Raw genomic sequence first — 19,091 nt, 5'->3', positions numbered from 1 at the left:
GCCATGACGAGCTTCCCTGCTCTTGCCCAAGGCAGACCTTTGGGGTGAGGACCAAACTGTAACAACCCTTTCTTGAGCACCAACACTCTTCTGAACACTCCTCTTCTCCGAAAAGCCCTGTGGACATAGAAGCAAAACTTCCAGAAGAGAGACACAACTTGAAGGGAAAATCTCACTCAGATAGATCGTTCCAGGAGAAGCACAGAGGCAGAGCTTGTGTCCTGCTTTTCTCCACCTCCTCTCCCCGGGCTCCCTCTCCATTCCACCTGACCACAACTTCTGGTTGCTTCCATTGGCTGAATGTGGTTGTCAGTTACAGCGTGGTAGCCCCTGACCACCAGGCTCTAAATTACTCAGTAACTGGGTAATTTAATAAAGATATAATTACCTGGCATTAAGCACTTGGCTCTGAGCTACTTGCCCGCCCAATGCTGAGGGTTACTGCACAGCCTTTCTCTAAGCCTGGTAAGAACTGGCGCTAATTCCACACCCACCCTCTGCCTCCTGAGCCTCTGGCTGTACTGGACGCCCAGTTGCCCAGGGCCTGGGAAACGGCCCTCGTCACGCTCCCCAGGCCCTGCCCAGGCCCAAGCCTCTAATCTCAGGCCTGTGTTGAATGTGAAACCCTGTAAGGGGAAGGAATGTTGGCACTGGTGGGCTAATCCTAATGATTTTCCAACATGGGAGACAGGAATTGGAGAAGCTTACTACCTGCCTCCCTGCACCAGCTGGGAGCATGGCAATTCACCCTCTCAGCGGCAGGAGACTCAAGCACAGTGGATGAGAACTTGCCGGGTGGCATGGCCCCTGCAGAGGTGAATTGCCAGCAGATCGTGGACCTGCTCCCAGATGCGACCTCCCAGGCCCTGTGCACATCCTCTGAGGTGTGACAGCACCAAGACTCAAAGTTTGTTAATACTCCATCAGGACTAGCATTTGCTTCTGCCCCTCCCCAATGTCACTGAGCTGGCTTGGATTTTCTCTTTCTCTGATTATTGCAAAGGCCCCTGATTGGTCTCCTGGACTCCAGCCTCCTCCAGGTTTTGACCATCCAGACCCCCTCCTCCCCATGGTCTTTATGAAATACAAATCAGATCATGCCCATCCCTCCTAAAAACCCCTCAGTGACTCCTCATGGCCCGGCAGAGGTTGCAAACGGGCAGCCCTTAGGGCGACTGTTGCCTATACAGTGTTTATTTAAAATCAGTTCTGCCATCTAAAAATTGGGAGTTTTCAGATTTAAAAATCCAGATTTCTAAATTTTCTCAAAAAAAAAAAAAAAGGGGGGAAATCTCACACTAACCATCTTGCACAATCACAGGGCAGTCACAAAATGACACCAAGTCTCAGCGGCCCCCTTTTAACTGGGCCCCACAGAGAGAGGGCAGAGGTGTCCCCAGGACCCTCCACCGTCCCAGGGCCAGGCACCTGGAGCTGACGCACGCTGCCTGCTGAGGAGTTTCGGGTTCAAGAGGGTGGGGGAACCGCCTCATGTTCTCAGCCGAGCTATGCCCAGCTGGCGGCTGAAGGAGAACCAGGGGAACTCCAGCACCCCTCCCATGCCGGCCCCCACAAGGCGTCCTTCCCTCTCACCGGGGCAGCCCTTGAAATGGGGTAGCCAGAAGGGAGCTGGGAAAGGGTTCCTGGCAGTCTTCCAGGAACGCCACTGACCACAGGTGGGTGCTGTGGGACCCCACCCCCTCCTTTCTTCCCAAGGCCCCACCCCTGGGTCTGGCCTCTCCCCACCCCCAACTGTGTGACTGCAGCACCCCCTCCCTTTATTTCCATCCCACTGTTCCTATCAAAGCCCTAACAGCACATATTTTGTTAATTGTACAAACCTAATGGGGGAATGCATTGGCAAAAAAGGGTAATGGCCATCAGACCGGCAATAAAACAAAATTAATGGCCCATAGGAAGAAATCATGTCCACTTAATCCCAGCTCTGAAACTCTAATAGAATAATGGAATACCAACGGAGGGTTTTTTTCTCTCTATGCAGATTGCTTACACCATGTTAATCACTTGCAAAGCAGGCCACATACCACTCCAGCTCACATGACCCTCCAGGGAAGGTAGCAGACCAGAAATATTTTGTGCAAGCTTCATTACTGACGTGCACACTGCAGCAACCACCCCTCCCCCAGGTGACTGTGGGACAGCCAGTGTGGGTGTCATTGAGAGCCATCAGGTGCGGTGGACCAGGAAGCAAGACACATAAGACCTCTTAATAACAAACATTTATTGAGCACTTACTGTGTGCCAGACATGGGGCCAAGTAAGCACTTTATGTGTATGGTGTGACTGCATCCCATTTTCAGCTTTTATAGCTGCCTGGTCCAACAAGGTAGCCGCTGGCCACATGTGGGCTATTTAAATTCAAATTCTAATTAATTAAAATTAAATAGCACTTGAAATTCAGTCTTCAATCTCACTAGCCACATTTCAAGAACCCAGCGCAGCTAGTTGTTGTCAGGGAGGGCAGCTCAGACAGTCTGCTTCCATCATTGTGTAAAGTTGTATTGGACAGAGCTCACCTCATTGTATCTTGCTCATCTAACAGATTTGGAAATTAAGGGTCAGAGAGGTGAGGCAACCTGCTCAAGGTCACACAGCTGATACATGCAGAGGTGGAGTCTAACCCAGATCAGTCTGGCTCCAGAATCCCCACCCTTCACCCTCCTTCCAGAAAGAGCCAGCAGTAGAGGCAGGAGGGAGGCAGCCTTCGGTCAAAAAGATCTTCTCTGTCCTCTGCAGCCTTTGTCATGGAGCAGACAAACCTCAGTGGTCCACTTAAGTTACAGGCTCCTGGAAGATGAGCTGGAAAGGGAGGGCCTTCCTTATAAATGCTCCAGAACAACCCCTTCGATTTATGAATGAAGAAGCCAAAGTTAAGAGGCTTGCTCAAGGTCAAACAGCTAGTTAGCAACAGTTAGGATTACAGTTCGGGTTTCCTGACCACTGGTCCTCGCTCACCAAGGGAGAACTATGCCGAGGGTCAGGATGTGGCCATGGGGTGGGAAAAGGAAGTGGTGTTCCTCTGGCCTTTCTGGACTTCCTTGAGTCAGGAAGAGCTGGGGTTAGCATGGAGAGCACTAGGCTTTGAGGAAAAGTGGGAATTGAGGGGCAGCGCATCAAGTCTAGGAACTCGACAGTGGTTAAAAGCATGGTATTGCAAAATCCATTGCAACCCCAACTTGAGAACACATCCTATAAAAAAAGCACTGGTATTTAAGGATAACGCAGCATTGTCTAAACTGGAAACCACTAAAAACAACCAAGATGTCCATCACAGGGGGATGGTTGGATAACATGTGGTGCAACTGTACTGTAAATACATGCAACTACTAAAAAGAACAAGTTTGGTCTGCATCTTTTGCAATGGGACATGGCCATAATGTTTGAAATTAAGAAAAGGAAGCAGTCGAGTAATATGTGTGGTATGACTCCATTTCTGTAAAAGTGAGGAAGGCTCTAAATAGGAGGTACCATTTGAGCGTGTTTGCCTGAGTTTACGGACCACGGAAGGACCCAAACCAGAAGGTGCTGAGGCAGACGGATGAAGCTCATTGTTTCTTTTCATCTGTCTTTGCCTTATTTCACTGGTGGCAGTGAGTACTGCCATTATTGCAATTTTTGGAGAGAAATGTGATCCAGAAAATTAAGATTATTTATAAAAGAGGCTGGACACTTTGGACGCAACCAGACCCGACGTATCAGCTGCGTGACCTGGGCAAGTTCCTCAGGCTCTTTTGGTGCTGGTTTCCTCACCTGAAAATTGGTGATCATAATATCCATATGATAGCCTTGTGGAGGAGATCGATGAGTAAATGAAATTAAAGCACCACCACATGGTAACTATTCAACAACAAGCACGTTTTATGAATCTGTGGGAATTCCCTGCCCAGTACACAGAGGTATTTCCTGCACTGACCCTCTCATTTTGGGGTCCTATATTTTGCTCTCTATTACAGCTTTGAGGTGTCTATCTCCCTACTAGACTGCAAGCAGGGACAGTGCCTTGTTCATTCATTCAGTCAGTCACCCATTCATTCACTCAATAATGATGTCATCAGCATATATATCAGGCGCGGAACCAGACTTCAGAGCTATAGGAATGAACAAAATGGAAGAGGGCCCATCTACATGGACCTTACATTCTAAAGGGGGAACAAATGATGAAAAATAAATATATATTATATCAGGTGGTGATAAGCGCTAAGAAGAAAAGTGCAGCAGGACAGGGGAACAGGAGGGTTCAGGAAGGTGAGGGGAGGGAGCATTCTATGTTTCGGTTTTTTTTTTTTTCATTTTTGTTTTGAATTGTTCACAAACATTTCCTACATAATCCAACATATGACAGAGAAAATGGTACATATTTTTCTTTCAGTTTGCATACAATGGAAAAACAATATATATATATTTTACAAAGTTTAACTAATAAAGACACTAGCAGGTTGACAGTTGAAGTCTAGGTGAGAAATAATCTAATAAAAATAATCAGAATTTATTCAGTCACTTCCATAACCAAGCATTATTCTGATTAATAAAAATTGCAAAGTAGGGGGCAACAATTTACAAAAACAAACAAATAAACCCCTCCCAGCTTATTATAAGCATGAATATACATGATGGAATATTTATATCTTCCCAAAAATGGATTTTCAAACCATCAAGTCACCAGAGCTGAATTTGCCAAGGTATTTTTGCCTATGTCCAAGAAGAGCCGCACTTATATCCAAAAGAGGAGCTGAAAATCAAACTTAGTGTTTAGTTTAGGGGTGAGGTGGAAGAATTTAGCCATTTAAAAAATGACCATCTTAAAAAAAAAATGACCACCAAAAAAATAGGTTCACTAAATTTATTTTAAAAATCGTAAAACATTTCTTACAAAAGATCATTACATTCTGCACACTGCTCTGAATAGATACCAGGGAACTGTGGAGTACTGTTACTCTTTCTCTCTGTCCCACCCCACACCCCAAATGTTGCAGTGACCACAAAGCAAGGTGTTCACAATAATTGCATGGGTGGGGAATCTCTTTTTCACCAACAACAATGAACAAAAAATAAAATCCACTCACTCTGCTGCTGTTTCAAAATTTCAGTGTTAGTTTTTGCACACCCTTCCCCACTCCCCACACTGTGTGTAAGGAACTAAAATATTACATCTGGTAAACAGCAAAGATTTCACTACACCTCAAATGCAGAACACCTATGAAGCAGAGGAATGTTGGCTTTTTAAACAGAAGAAAAATATGGAACGCTTCACGAATTTGCGTGTCATCCTTGCGCAGGGGCCATGCTAATCTTCTCTGTATCGTTCCAGTTTTAGTCTATGTGCTGCCGAAGCAAGCACGAGAGCATTCTAGAAAGAGGGTCAGGAGAGGCCTCCAGGACTTAGAAAGTTTCCTTGTGGCATGTACACTGCAGACCCAAGATGTAGGCGTAAGAACAAAATAAAACAGACTTAAGGGAGAGCCAAGAGTAATTAAGACACCCTAAAAATATGCCATGGCTCACTTCTCTCAATCTCTATCCAAAACCAGAGGAAAAAAGAAAAAGAACCCGGATCTCAAATTGCAGAAAGAGGAGCACACAGCCCTAGGAGAGGAAAAGGGAACAAGGGATTGAAATACAGAGGGAAAGAACCCAGTGGGAAGGGGAAATGAGGAAGGAGTGGGAGGGCTGCAAAGAAGAAAGGGACTAAGGCCCCCAGTCCCAGAAAGGACAGCCAGGCCTGCCCACCGACAGGGAAAGCCACTTTCCTGTGGGAGCATCAGAAACAAGGTAATTCCAGAGGGCTGATGAGAAGGCAGAGATCATCTAGGCAGAAAACTACGGGAAGGGACTTTGTGGGGGGAGGAGGAGGGGAAATCTGGTCTGAAATGAAAGCCAGTGGAGAATGGATCTGCAGCAAGATCGTCAGGAGATCTGAACGACAGCGAGATGAGAGGATTTGGGTTCCCAATCGGATGCAGCCACGAGCAGCATGGCAGGACCTAGAGCAGATGCCGTGTTCACAGCTCCGTGACTTTGGACATGTCACCCGAACCCTTTGGCCTCAGTGTCTTCATCTGTTAAACTGAGTGGCTGGACCCGAGCAAGAGGAATGTAAAGATTTTAGGGATCCACATACCCCTAGAAATTTGATCCAAGATGGTATTTGGGTGTATGTTTTTTCTGCAGAAAGGCTTGCAAATTTTACCAAGATTTCAAGGGTATCCATGTTCTCAGAGAGGTTTAGGAAGCAGTGGAGGAGGTATTCATGAGGTTCACATTCAGCTAGAAAGTTCTAAGAGTCCAAGAAACCTGGGGCTAGAAACCAGTCAATCTTTGAGCCTCAAATAAATCAAGATGCTTGTTTTTGCTTTGCCTGCAACACAGAGATATGATAAAAAAAAAAAAAGACAAAATAATAATATACTTTGAAAAGTCACAATTATTCCCCTCATGCAACTAAATAAAATTGTTTTGTTTCACAAGAAGCCAGAGAAATTCGAACCAGGCCTAAAGGAAGGGAAAGGAAGTCATTTCCTTCTGTGAGAATCTCAGAGTGCTCTCCATGAACAAAGAGAGAAGGCAATGTGATGAAGGCATGTGGCTGTGCTCCAGCTGACCCTTTGGCTCTCTTCATTTGGCTGGAAGTGAAGAGATTCTTAATTCCCCTTGTGGAGAGGGGTCTAGCCCAGAAAGAAAAGCAAATACAGCCTACCCAGGGCAGCACAAATCCATCTCTTTGAGCAAGTGCTCCTCAGTTTGCATCTGGCTGAAACTGGGAGGAAATTTTTAACTGTGTGCCCAAGAAAAGTGACAGATTGAGGATGCCACAGCCCAGCCAGGGGACAATACTCAGGTACCAGAGAGCAAGACAAGAGACTGGAGACCTGTCTAATGCATAAGCCAGGGTCACCAGGCCAAGGGAAAACCACCCCCAGCGGGCAGCAAGCATCCAGGAGCATGCCGCCACAGAGGCAGGGGGCAGCTGGAGTTTCGGAGCCCGTTCAGTGCACAGCTGGACTGGGATAGAACCTTCAAGATCATCTCTTCCAACCTCCTCATTTCACATCTGAGGAAACTGGGGTTCGGTAGGGAGTGGAGAGTTAGGGTGGGAAGCCAGGTCAGGAATTCCTTCATTCATTTACCAAACATTTATTGAATGCCAAGCTTGTTACCAGGCTGGGGGCATGGAAAACTAGGAATCAAAGCCCTGCCCTCAAGCAGCCTGAGGTCTAGTGGGAGAGAGACGAGCTGCTGACTGGGTAGTAAGCGTGACACAGCAGGTCTGCGGGGGCTACAGAGAAGGGACTCCCCACCTCGGCTCTCCAAGAGCTTCCTATTAGCAACTGCCCTTCAGAGCAGATACACACAGATGAGGTGAGGGGTAGCTGGAGGAAGGGGAAATAATTTCACCATCCCATCCAAGCCAAGCCAACAGCTGCTGCCCATCAGAGAAGAGGGCCCACTGTAACCTCAAAGGAGCCATGGCCACTCTAGAGCCAGCCTCTCCAAAGAGTACTGCAGTGCTTTGCATTCGTTCAAGTCCTAACCTGCCTCCTGGGGCTGGTCCTGAATATCGTTTCATAAATAACTTAACAGGGCTTCAGCTTGTTTCACCAGGGTTAGGCAGATAGATGTGCACAGCACAGGCTGATGATGAGGGAATTTGGCTGTGCAGAATGGGTCCAGGGATGCTGATTCTCTGCGGAAGGTGGGAGGGGGCTCCGTGGAGAAGGCAACCGCGCACGGCTGGTGTCCCCACATGGGTCCCCCCATCACAGCGAGGTGCTGAAAGAGCATTTGTTTCCAATTGTTCTCAGCTACTAATTCGGCTCCAGGGTGTAACACCAATCTGAGAACAAACGGAGTAAGAAAACTGTGCCTTTCCTAAAGGAGGCCCAATTTCTCCAATAAAAGGGGAGGGGCGCGGGAAGTGTCCTGGCACCCGTGGCTGGCAACCCGGGCTGTCTCCCGAGCAGTGCCCCTGGCCTGGCTGGCTGCTCTGTTTTCCAGCCTCGAGCTCATGGCTGCACCCTCCACCGTCATCTGACACACCTCACCTGCTCATTCCTCCTCCGAGGGACCTCCAGCAGAGGACAGATTATTCTGATGGCAGATAGATAAAATGGGATCCCTTGCTAGCTGTAACTACCCAGAAAGATCTCTCTGCCGAGCAGCTGACTGTCTCCACCGGCACCTGCTGGCTAAACGGCTCGTTCATGCCATTGGCTGATGCCAACAACTCCCTTGCCAGGATGGGGATGTGAAGGCTCTCTCTAGGCAGGACTTGCTCTGGGCGAGAACCCTCTACCGGGCTGCAGTAAGGCAGTTCTAGGGTGCCCATCAGGAGAAGATACAAAATAAACCTGTATCTGTCTGTATCTTTGCCCTCCAGGGGCAAAGGGGAAGAGCTGGTGAGCAAGGTCACAGCCACAAATGTTTTCTAGAGACTGATGTGCAAAATTACCCACAAGCAAGAGGCCCTTCTCATCATTAAATTGCCTTCATATGGCTTAAAATAACCAAATCAGAGAAATTTAGTGTGACCTATTGAAAGCAGACTAGTAGATAAAATTGCCTCCAAGTTTCCTCTACCAAACCTTTCTTCCACTCCTCTCTACTCAAAGCCTCCCAGCTGATACTCAGAATTCATCACAAAAACACCTTCCTCGCCAACATGCGACCAGCCCCCAAAATCCAACATAGTATAAGCACACTAAAAAGAAAATGCTTTTTAAAAATCCTTGAGCAGTCAATAGCTAGAAGTAAATACCTGAAACTATCAAACTCCAACCCAGTAGCCTCGATTCTTGAAGCCGATCGTATAACAATGTAGCTTACAAGGGGTTACAGTGTGATTGTAAAAGCCTTGCGGATCACACTCCCTTTATCCAGTGTATAGATGGATGAGTAGAAAAATGGGGACAAAACCTAAATGAAAAATAGGGTGGAATGGGGGGGGATGATTTGGGTGTTCTTTTTTACTTTTATTTTTTATTCTTATTTTTATTTATTCTGATATATGGAAAATGTTCAAAAACTAGATTGGGGTGATGAATGCACAACTATAAGATGGTACTGCAAACAGCGGATTGTACACCATGGATGATTGTATGGTATGTGAATATATTTCAATAGAACTGAATTTAATTTAAAAAAAAATCCTCGAGCAGTCAAAATACCCAACACAAGATCCTGAAGCTTGCGAACTTTAATCATAAGAGGAAGTCTTGGGCCCTAACTTAGGTCTCCCTTACTCTGATTTTACACACATCTCTAACAGGCTCAGTTTTCTCAGCTGATTAGAAGCAGTAAAAGAGGAGGGGGCTTGGCTTCCCCAGAAGGCACACTGAGGGTGGGGAGCTTAACCAGGGAGAGACCTGAGGGACAAACCAGTGAGTCATCAAACAAGGCTCACTCATGTTCGGGACAATTAAGAAGACAGGGAGTGGCCCTGGCATCATGGGACTGAGAAAGCCTTCTTGGACCAAAATAGGGAGAGAAAGGAAACAAAGTTTCAGTGGCTGAGAGATCTCAAATACAGTCGAGAGGTCATTCTGGAGGTTATTCTTATGTGCTATATAGATATCCCTTTTTAGTTTTTAGTGTATTGGAACAACTAGAAGGAAATACCTGAAACTATTGAACTGCAACACAGTAGCCTTGATTCTTGAAGATAACTGTATAACTATGTAGTGTACATGGTATGACTGTGTGATGGTGAAAACCTTGTGGCTCACATTCCCTTTATCCAGTGTATAGACAGATGAGTAGAAAAATGAGGACAGAAAGTAAATACATAATAGGGAGGGATGGGGGATATGGGATGATTTGTTCTTTTTTACTTTAACTTGAATTCTTATTCTTTTTTGAGTGTGGTAATGAAAATGTTCAAAAATTGATTGTGGTGATGAATGTACAACTATATAATCGTACTGTGAACAAATGATTGTACACCGTGGATGACTGTATGGTATGTGACTATATCACAATAAAACTGAATTAAAAAAAAAAGAAGACGACAGGGAAGATATCCACTTGTAATGTTTAAATCATTCCCGGAGCGCTAAACCTGAAGCTATCCGGAAAATCCAAATGAGTCTCCTCCTCAATGGTGCCAGGCTGCTGAGCAACTCCCGTGCTTGTTCATAACCTGCTTTCAGCCACTCCTGGTTGGCTCATCCATTCACCCAACGGGCATCGACCCCCGTGGATGCTGTGTCACCCCAACAAGGCGTGAAGTGCGAGGAAGGCAGAGACTTCTTTTACATACACACTCACACACAGCAGCACAGCAGGGGCAACTGTTACACATTAGGTGCTCAATAAATGCATGTTCAGATGTTAGAAAAAGGCTCTTCATTCTCTTCCCAGCCCTCAGTCGGAAGGGCTGCAGGGGGGAAACGAACTTTTTATAGGACTTGCAAGGGATGGTGGGGGAGGGGCTGGGATTCTGGCAGTCTGTCCTGAAAACTGCAGGTTAATAATTTATATATGAGTTTAAAAAAAAAAAACCTTCTGAAACAAGTTGCATACAAATTGTATGATACTCGAAGGAAGATTGCCAATGTTGCTCGGTGAAGTGTAATAAATATATGCAGCCCATAATAATAAGTTACTTAAACTCAGGGCATTAAATGATTTATTAATTGTCTTCTAATCCTTTCCAGCTACAACTAAAACCAAGAGTGTGGCCATATTTCACATACTGGCTTGTAACACCTCCAAAACCAAACCGCCCAGATGCCATCAGCTATCAAGTTCATTTTTCTTGCTGGCCCCTAACTCTGCAAAAATGGCCTGGAGCAGGGCAGGATGCTGAGGGGACTGCTAATCTTACCAAAAGGGGGCAGATGTCCCCCCAGTATTCTTTTCACCCCCCTGCACTTCTCATGTAAATACTGCACAAAGCATGTTCACTTTGCCCGGAGTTTCCCGGGTCCCCCTTCCCTTCCACCTTCCCCACGGTCAGCGGTCCCAGGGTGCAGACGCACAGAGCACCTGGGTAAACATGAATCTGGATAAACACAGGCCACTGTCCCCTGGGATGCCCTGACACCAGGCTCAGAGCTCCCAATGCTCAGACCCACCAGTGCCTGCCAGTGGGAGGGAACACCGAAGCAAGCTAGCAGTCTGCAGCCTTACGTGGGTCTTTGCAGCACCCTAGGCGCCCAGTTCAGCAAAACAGAAATCGATGAGGAAAATGCCCTTTCTCCTTCTGAAGCCAGAAATGCTGCCACTATGGATGGATCCAGAAATGGGACAAGGAAGGGTCCATGGCACGGAGGGGCTAGAGGATCAAAGACACTGCGTTCAAGAGGTGAAATGGCTCTCCCGGGCTGACTGCCCCGGGACCTGAAGTCCCCTCGTGCATCTCTCCAGGATTCTCCAACTCAGATTGGTGCCGGCAGCCACCCGGCTACCCACATCCTGGAACCATCTAGAATTCTGCCTCCGCACTCCCCCCCCCCCCCACAAAACCAGCCAGTCTCGATTCCACTCCTAAAAATATTTTGCAAATCAATCCCTTTCCGTCTCCCCTGCCGCTGTGTAATTCCAAGCCTGGGGGTTGAAACTCAGCGGCTCTCCACAGAATTCAGTCCCAGACACATTTTGTGAGATCTGTGTCTTGTGTTTGGTTTGGTTTGGTTTGGTTTGGTTTGCTTTGCTTTGCTTTGCTTTGCCTTGTAAAAAGGTAACATGTAACATGGTTCAAAAATCAAAAAAAGCATAAAAAATGTGTCCACTGAAATGGCCCCTCCCAGTCCTATCCCCCACTTGTCCAAGCAAACAGAAATATAGGTTCTTGTTTTCACCTTTTGTACACACTTTTCTGCACCTTGTTGCTTTTGTTTTTACACTTCATGTATTTTTGGAGATCTTTCCATATCAGTACAAAGAGAGCTTCCAAGATATTCCATAATTTAATTGGTCCCCAATTGATGGACACTTGGTTTCTAGTTATTTGCTATTAAAAATAATGTTGCCAAGAATAAACATGTCATTTCATGTATGTGCAATAATATCTTTAGGATCAATTCCCCAATATGAAATTGCTGGGTCAAAAGGTCTATTATTTGTTAATTTTAATAGAAATTGCCAAATTGCCCTCCAAAGGGGTTGCAGCAATTTACTCTATAAGACAGCCTGTATTCCCAGAGCTTTGCCAATAGGGTGTGACATCAAACTCGTCAAATGTTTGCAAAATTAAAAGGTAAAAGTGGAATGGTATCTCAGCATAATTTTAATTTGCATTTCTCTTTTTATGAATGAGGTTGAATATTCTTTCATATGTTAAAACTATTTGATTTTCTTTTCTGTGATAGTATGTTCAAATTCTTTGCCCATTTTTTTCTATTTTGTTGTTGATTTTTAGAAGCTCTTTATTTATTAAGGCTAATAGTCCTGTGATATGAGTTGCAAAAATTTTTCCTAGTTTTTCATTTGTCTTTTGACTTTGCTTATAATTTTTCACTAGTCCTTTATACATTTTTAAATTTGAATGTCAATAGGCAGGGATCATTCATTCTCCCATTTGCCATAGTCTTCACTGCTTCCCAAAATTTTACAACTAACTTGCTTTATTCCTTTTACTTGACAGACTGGACATTGATGTGATGCCTGGAACTGCTGCCACCATCTTGAGAACAAGAGTGAATCTAGTCTGAAAACAGAACTAATTCTCCAGAAGATGACAGAAAAAAGAAACTTGTGTCTATTGACCTCACTGAAACATTGAAGTTATCCAATCTTAGATAAGTCCTTGTCCTTAATACATAGTATGTAAATATATATATAAAATAGTAATAAAATCCTACAGTTTAAGCCACTTATATTTATGAATTTATTTATTGGCAGCTACATGCATTCTAACAGATATGCATCTTGAATGCTTTTCTTGCAAAAGTCTGGTCCTCTCTAATCCACCCACACTGCTGCCGAAGCCAGTGTTCTCATTATCAACCTGATAATGTCATGCCCCAATTTAAATACATTCAGTGGCTCCCCATCACCTGCAAAATACAATCCAAGTGCCTTAGCCCTCAGCTCCTTCCCCACCCTTGACCACTGCTCCTTCCCCACCCTTGCTGCTCCTACACCTCCATCCTTACAGCAATAGCTCCTTGCCCTCTTCTCCCTCATGCCCTGTGCTGTTTTATACTCCACGTTATTGCTCATTCTGTCCCCGACCCTGGAGAGCCCTTTCCCTCCTGCTTCCCCCACCTAATACCCGGAACTTTCGTTCCAGCATCATCTCCCTCCAAGCAAAGCTCAGATCAAGTCCCTTTCCCCGCCGCATCACCACCACGCAGCCCCTGAGGCATTTCTCTCTGGTGGCACTAACTGCACTGTGTCTGCATCTTTTTACGGGCTGGGGGTCCCCATCCTGCTCACTTCCCACGAGCTCCTTGAAGGCAAGAACCATGCCTTACATATTTCTGAACCTGTAGTACCAGCTCAGCTCTCAGAACAGGGTCAGTGTTTCACCAATGTCACAAACCTGACCAGAGCTGCCCCATCTTCACCTCATTTGTCCCCACAGCTGGTTCCTCAGAACCCCCTCCCCAGGTCCTCAGAGGGTCAAAGGCTTTTCAACCAGGTCACTTCCCTTTATGAAGGAGCTGGAAGACAGCCCCCCCCCCCAAGAGGGCCAGAGTATCTGCCAAATCACCAGATATCACAGTGAATGCCACTTGCACTGGACAGAGGCTCCAGGCCAGTGTTCCCAGTGCTGTAGCAAACAAGCCACTGCAGCAGAGAGCGGGGGTTCAGAGCTGGCCTCCTCACCACTTACTAGCTGTGTGAACAAATGGTTTAACCTCTCCGTGCCTCAGCTTCCTTATTTGTGAAAAAGGAACAAGTAGGCTGTTGTGAAGACAAAATGAATGTAACCATCTCACATAGAAAATGTTCAGTAAATGTCACCTGGGTTATTTCCCTCTGAAGTAGAAACAGCCCCTCAGAAAAATGGGGCCAGGTCCACTTAAAGTGGATCCTAGAACCTTCTCTAGGACGGACGTCTCCTCTAGCTCAAACACCAGTACGCTGGCTGACCCGACAGCATACATATATTTGTGGGGTCACTGGGGGCAGGGGAGCAGTGAGAACCAGCATCTATTGGGCACTTCCTCTGTGCCAGCCTGCACCAAGAGATCACTACACATGACCGTTCATATTTGTACAACAACCTTGCAAAGTAATACTTTCAGCCTGAATTTATAGGTGAGAAAACTAAGGCTTAGGGACGTGAAATAACTTGCCCATTTTGGCCACAGTTGTGGAACCCAGGTAAGTGGAGGACTTGGGATTAGAAGGCAGGGCGACCCTGGTTCTCAAACCTGAGTTCTTTTTACTGCCTCCTGTGGCCTCCAAACTATAGGAAATGAGGGCTGGCCTGAGAAACCCAGAACTTCAATTCCCTGTTGATAAGACTGGAGGAGGTGATGGAGAGGGGCAGAAACAAATGGGGGCCTGAAGTCAGAAGCTCTTAGAAGGCATTTCTCTCTCTCTCCAGCATGTTGTTGTTTTTGAGAGGGTGTGTGTTGGTACCCCTATCTGTGTGTGTGACTCCGTGTGTGTCTCTGTGTGTGTGACTCTGTGTATGTGTCTATGTATGTCTGTGTGACTCCGTGTGTATCTGTGTGTATGACTCCATGTGTGTCTGTGTGTGTGACTCCATGTATGTGTCTATGTGTGTGTGTGTGTGTGACACCGTGTGTGTGTCTGTGTGTGACTCTGTGTGTGTGTCTGTGTGCGTGACTCTGTGTGTGTTTGTGTGTGTGACTCTGTGTGTGTGTGACTCTGTGTGACTCTGTGTGTGACTCTGTGTGTGTCTGCATGTCTGTGTGTGACTCCGTGTGTTTGTGTGTCTGTGTGTGACTCTGTGTGTGACTGTGTGTGTGTGTGTGACTCCGTGTGTGTGTCTGTGTGTGTGACTCTGTGTGTGTGTGACTCTGTGTGTGTCTGCATGTCTGTGTGCATGGAGGGCAGGTGGAGGAAAGCCTGTACCCACTTGCCTCCCGCCACCTTCTGGGTACATTCCCACCCGGCCATGCGCTTGTGAGATCTGCACATGGTCAGCAGTCAGCAGTGGGAGATTTCCCCACTGATGATGCCCCCTGTTGCGGGAAGCAGTGTCACCAGTTTCTGTTATTAGCCCGTGACTGGCCCTGCCTAAGGGACAGAGGAAGGAGGCAGGAGGGAGGAGTCTTTCTAATTCAGGTGGGCTCTCCTGCCTGGGTATCCCTGATCTAGACACCTCAGGGTCCCCCTGGGTGGAGCGAGACCTCTGGAAGGCTCTTCTGGCCCATGCATCTCTCCATTTTCAAAGACATTCAGAGCCCGGGGGGATCACACATACCTTCTCCTTCTCCTAAGTAATCCTTTAAAAGAACAGGAGCACTACAGCCCTGGAGTTGGAGCCCGTGGGATGGGAGACAGGCTGGGAAAGCGGGGAGAGGGCAGCTGAAGAAGGGCAGGCTTGCTTCCCAGCTGCCCCCAGCTCCGCTGGCAACTCTCTCAGGCCTTCCCTGGTGGGCCACCCCCCAGGACGTCCCCAGCTTCTCTCTCCTTCCCCTTCTGGTGTGGACGGAGGCTTTGCTGGCCAGAGGTAAGAGAAAATGGGGCCCAGAGAGGGGCAACTGGCCGAGGTCACACAGCCTGTCAGCTCGGTGCCCGGCCTTTCACCTAATCCCTGGCTGCCTGCTGCTCCCAAATCCCCCGAGCCAACTGGGACGACAGCCACCATAAAGGATTTTCTCCCCAAGCAGGGTGAAAGAAGACAATTTTATGGGGCCTGGACCCAATGCAAATTCTTACCCTCTTCCCTGACCTCCAGGGAGAAAAACTATCCAAAGGAAAACATCTCAGCAGCTGGGAAAAGCCTCATTTTTTGTTTGCATTCTCCAAACCTCGTGAGGACCCAGTGTCCCCAAATCAATCTAGAAAGAGGCAATGTAGTAGACAGCTTAATTTAGTACCAAAGACTGACCCGGAAGGCCTTATCTCTGCTTTAACCATTCCTTAGCTTCTTTGATGTTGGCTGAACAAGACACTGAAGCTAAACTGACACTGAGCATGGTTTGTGAGCACCCAGCCCTGGGGATAAAGAATAACCACCCTCAGCCCTTCTTGAAGTCTGACCATGCCTTCAAAGATCCCTTCTCTTCTCTCCTCCTCTCGGTTTCACTAATTACAGGGTAATGGAAAATAGCAGTAGACTTGGAACAGTTTATATCCTGGCTTGGACTCTGCTTTTCTAGTGCAATGATCTTGTGTAAGTTTTTTTTCCATTTTACAGATGAGAAAAAGGAGGCACTGAGGGACCGACAGCCCACGTCACAGAACTGCACCACACTGCAAGTCTCCTGACTCAGTGCAGAGCCCTTTCCAAGGCCCCCACTTCTCCTTTTAATCACCGCAGCCTTGATTAGAAAACCAATTCTTACCGCACCAGCTCCCAAGCCCTGTCTTCCTGGTGGGAGATAAGCAGCCCTCTCCTAGCAAGCTGATATTTGGACAAGCTGAGCATGTGCCCGAGTGCTCCGGAAGATGTGGCCTTCTCTTCCAGAACCTAGCAACGCTGCCAAAGCAAGAGGGGAAACCTCCCAACAAAAGTTTGTTTTCATGGAGAATTTTATTTCCTTCGCCGAGGCTCTCCCACCACAGATTTCTCTTTGTTGAAACTGGCATTCAGAAGGCACCAGACACACAGCCCCTGACCCCTGGGCCCTCAGGATCTCTGGTGCTTGTCCCTCCTCCCAGGCCCACAGGCTGCTCGCTTCCCCACTCTAAAGGCCTTCGAGCCGCTCTGGAGAGACAGGGGCTTCTGGGAGCAGACAGAGGCCTCAGTGGGGCTGAGTTCTCCACATAAAGGGGGGAAGGGGGGAGAAAGAGATGGAGAGAGAGGGAGATGGAGAGGAAGAGTGAGAAAGACAGAGACAGAGAGAAATGAAGAGGGAGAGAAAGAGAGATTGCGAGCTGGAGAGAAAAAGAGGAGAGAGGGAGAGAGACTGTGCATGTGTCTCTGAGCGCCGCCGGTGGGGTGGGTGCGTCCTAACCATGTCCTCGCTATCCCTCAGGTGGAGGCCGTGTCCCACCATGGTGGGGATGTTCCTGGGGGCTTCGACGGCAGGTGCAGATCTTCAAGACTGGCCCCAGGGCTTGGCCCGGCTTGCACAGAGGCAGGGCCAGCCCAGGCAAAACTCAGAAGAGGATAAGGTTTGTCTTAGATGGAGAAGCCTTTCTTTTTTTGCCCCTTGCAGGATCAACTGTCCTTCCCAGCTCAAAATTTAGAGATTTTCCTCGGCCGTCTCTCCTAACCAGGAAGAAAGGGGGCTAACAATGTGCTAGTAGCCCTCCCGAGATGGGGGATTAAAGTGATAGAAAGGGAGTGAGAGGGATGAGAGGAAGAGCCAGAGAGAATCACAGGAGCAAATGCTTAGCTGTGAGGAATGAATCAGCAATGGTGGAACTACAGTTCAAGGGCTGGGTGGAATTGGGAGATGGTGGTGAGCCGAGGCCACTCTGTTGGAAACCCAGGTCTCCCCAAAGCCTCCCTTCAGGAAGTGGGTCCTGACACGGGATGGCATGGGCATGGATGCTGGGGTTGGACAGAGCTGGGACTGAGTCTTGGCCCTACAACTTGCTAACTTGCCCATGTGGTTTAACCTCCCTGAGGCTCATTTCCATCATCTGCTCAAAAGGAGGAAATAACACCCACCTGGCATTGGTGGGAGAACCAAACAGCAGAGGAGGGCATCTGGCATGTATAGGAGATCACTGACCCGCTCCACCCACCCACCCACCCGTCACCATGGAGCCTGCATCCAGATCCCTTTGTGAGTTCTGGCGGTGGGGTCTGTATAGTCAGCACTTGTCCTCGTGTTTCTGAACAATGGTTTTGGGCCTTTTCCCCAGATGCAAACCTTCTCCAAAGAGTCACCCTCCTCAAAAGTGTCACTCTCCTCCCAGACTGCATGAAGCTAGGTCATAGTTCTAGTCTAGTGGGGACTGATATCCCACAGGAAATGGAATTTTTTTCTTACACTTTTAATTTTGAAATAATGTCAAACTTACAAGACAATTGCAAAAATAAGACAAAACCCATAGAAAGAACTCCAACATCCCTCCACCCCATACCCAGATCCACCAATTTTAATGTTTTGTCACATTTGGTGTATCATTCTACCTGTCTGTCTGTCCATCCACCTGTTTATCAATCCATTATCTGAACACTTGCATGTAGGTTGTAGGCATCATGCTCCTTGAACACATAATACTTCCATGTGCATTTCCCAAGAACAAAGATATTCACTTATGTAACTGTCTTAAGGGTGGTTATCAAGTTTAAGAAATTCAACATTGATGTCAGCTTACAGTCTATATTCTAATTTTTTCATATGTCCCAATAATGGGAAACTGAATTTTAAACGTGTGTGCATTTTAACTTTTGTTCTGAGGCGATAATAACACAATTTACAAAGCATTTTTCAAAGCTAGTGTCTCATTTGTTCTTTATATGGTCTTATTCCCAGTTGACAAATAAGGAGTTGAGAGTCAGAGATATGAGTGACTTTTCCAAGGACACCCAGTCGGTAAGTAACACAGGAGGGACTAGCACCAAGAACCCACTGGTTTCTGGTCCCATGTTCTTCATTTTCAAACACCTGAGCAGACATGAGCTCCACCCCATCCTAAAAAGGGCAGGGAGTAGGGAGAGATGTGAAGAAACTTGGGGCTAATAAACAAAGGAAAGCAACAAGGGATAACAACTTTCTGAAGACGAAGGAGAATAAGACTTTAGGAAGAAAGAATGAAAGCTGAAGGCAGCTGAGAGGGGTTTCTGTGGGGCAATGAAGGAGAGGTGAGACGGCAATTGCAGATGATTTCTGTGGATAGACTGGGAGCTCAGGGAAAATCGTCCTATTTTCATCTCTGACATAAAAAGCTGTGGAAGGGGTCACTGGGCTAGACAGGGGTGCAAGGTTTGAATAAGTAGGAGAAGTGGAATCTATTAAAGTCAACTTAATAGGTGAACTTAGACCAAATCAAAGTGAGTTCTGAGCCTAGACTTGTAACTGTCTATCCAT

General features: G+C 47.0%; 1 protein-coding gene and 1 non-coding gene across 3 annotated transcripts in view; both read right to left on the bottom strand.

Annotated features, from left to right (window-relative positions):
- Nucleotides 1-19,091, bottom strand: part of PKNOX2 (PBX/knotted 1 homeobox 2) — a 275,626-nt gene that overhangs the window by 209,763 nt on the left and 46,772 nt on the right. The gene's annotated exons all lie outside the window — the stretch shown is intronic.
- On the bottom strand, nucleotides 5,253-5,359 carry LOC119538964. Its single transcript, XR_005217741.1, has one exon. It is a non-coding gene; the product is annotated as a U6 spliceosomal RNA (small nuclear RNA).

This window comes from Choloepus didactylus, chromosome 6 (genome assembly GCF_015220235.1).
Source record: "Choloepus didactylus isolate mChoDid1 chromosome 6, mChoDid1.pri, whole genome shotgun sequence".
Classification (NCBI taxonomy): domain Eukaryota; kingdom Metazoa; phylum Chordata; class Mammalia; order Pilosa; family Megalonychidae; genus Choloepus; species Choloepus didactylus.
The sequence above is the reverse complement of the archived record's forward strand: the minus strand, read 5'-3'. Positions and strand labels throughout refer to the sequence as shown.